Raw genomic sequence first — 2,392 nt, forward strand, 5'->3', positions numbered from 1 at the left:
AATGTCTTCCAAAATAAATGAAATTGATGGTATTATTATCTTTTCGGTCATCTAGGAAATTTTAGGAGTTTAAGTTGACCGATATTTTCCTGTTAGGTAGGCTAGGTTAACATTTTGATGTAGAGCATTAAAAATTTAAAGGGTTATTCTTTTGTTTTCCATGAATTTCTCCAAAAAACGTTCAAAGTTTTGGAATCACCATAAAAATCTACATTAGAATGTTTTTTTTTCGAATGTGTTACATATCAAACCAAACAAATCTGAGTTTCCATTGGATTTGTTTTTTTTGCTTTTTTAAAACAAAATTACACACAATTTGTAGGTGTTAGAAACTTATAAATATTAACCCTCATAAATAAAGATGTTTCAGAATTTGCAAATTTAACTAACGCAATATTAATGCCTTTATTTTCACTTACAGGTGGAGATACAGCTGACTATTCACCTTTCACCAATACTGAAGAAATAAATCTTGGTGTCATGATTGATTGGGAATTTTTCCGGTTCCTGGGAAGATTCTGGAATGTGCTACCTAACCTAACCTCGGAATTGGTTCCCAGACTTGGAACAGAAAAATTTGGAAACTTTCCGTAAAATCCTCAACTTATTCATAAACCAGAAAAAATGCAGTTTTTGGAATTTTCGGAAAATATGCCATGGAGAAATCATAACATATGCCTTAATTATTATATTTTTTTTTAAATTTACACTGCATATATGAATGGATATTACGTATTACTATATTCGTGAATTTGTGGATGATTTTTCCATTAAAATACTTTACTCCTGATCATCCATATATTATAATATATTCTGAGTTTAATAAAGGCTATATTCTGACATAAGCATTATCATTGTATTCTTACCCTTTATTATTATTACAGTTTATATTAAACTTTAAAAAAATGCAGAAATAATTTGCAATTAACATTGCAGACTGTATTGGGGATATTTTTAAACCATTTAATTATCATCTTGTTTTAGTTTAACATTTTTAGTCTCTGATTAGTTGGTAGAATTTCATGAATATATTTACTGTATACGGGTTTCATGACATTTGCTCACAAGATGAACCTAATCTAACCTAACCTAACATGTCTTCCTTTCCATTATAGTTGTGAGTATATGCCTTGTAAACAAATGTCTGCACACTAACTATATGAAGACTCTGGTGAGGATCCATATACAGTATTTACATGGAATATTTTTCCAAATAAAAGACCATTTAAACAGCAGATACTTTTCTCCAACTGCTGGTTTAGTCCATGTCATTAACATATTGTATACATTTTTACTCCTGATATTGGGAAAGTGTTCATGTCTTGCTATCTTTCTTAGGGTATTTATTGCATTACTATAATCAGGTGGAGACGAGTAGGAAACATTATCTCAAGGTTTCATATCTTGTAGATAACTGACCTTTATACTTGTAAAATATGAAAGTAAAAATTTTTGGTACAAAGATAATTTTCTGTTTGATAGAAAACTAGCAGTAATGGTGATATTTTCTCAAGATTTTAACCCAATTCATCTGTACAGTGAGTTCATCACTGTCATAGCAAAATTATAATACCTAATACTGTACTTTGTTATATTCTACTGACTTCTTCCACAGAACAGGCCATAGTTCTCTTTATTTACACTCACACAACCCCAAGTTTGTGACAAACTTATTACTTTATTGTTAGATGTAATAAGGATAAAGAAGAAAGGAACAGATATTACATTCTATTCCTACGTTTTTATGATTGTCACAGGCTTTATTTACCTATATTCACTGTAAGTGATCGTTTTCATTCCCAGAATTGGTTTATAATACAAGAAAATAGGAAAATGAGGTCCACCTTAGCTTGGGAATCAAGTTTTTCATGCTCTTAATAAATCGTGTAGCAAGAGCAAACGTTTCGTGCCACTGATAACGTTTTGAGAGTGCAAGCATACCAACCTCCTTCCAGTCTTCTGCCAGTTGGTACACTTGACTACACTACGATGACTTAGGCCCATGTGCAAGATCAGCCGTGGTGTACACCATGCATGGTATCCCGGTGGTCGTAATACAATGGAGTGAAAATTGTGTGATTATTCAAGATGGGCCATGGTGGTACCCGACTGTCGTTTGTTGTTACTACGTCATCGTAGTGTAGTTAGGTGTACCGACTGGCGGAAGACTTGGGGGTTGGTATGCTTGCACCCTGAAAACGTTGTCAGTGGCACAGTGAATATGAAAGAAGCCTGTTATTTTCATAAAAGGCGTAGGAGTGTTCTAACAACAAGGATACTCAGGGCTGAGGCAGGGGTTGGTGTGATGAGGCCGCAGTTATCTACAAGATATGAAAACGTGAGATCATGTTTCTTCCCTTTCTCCACCTGATTACAGTATAGTAATGCAATA

The sequence above is a fragment of the Homarus americanus genome, unplaced genomic scaffold, assembly GCF_018991925.1.
Source record: "Homarus americanus isolate GMGI-L3 unplaced genomic scaffold, GMGI_Hamer_2.0 scaffold31499, whole genome shotgun sequence".
Taxonomy (NCBI): domain Eukaryota; kingdom Metazoa; phylum Arthropoda; class Malacostraca; order Decapoda; family Nephropidae; genus Homarus; species Homarus americanus.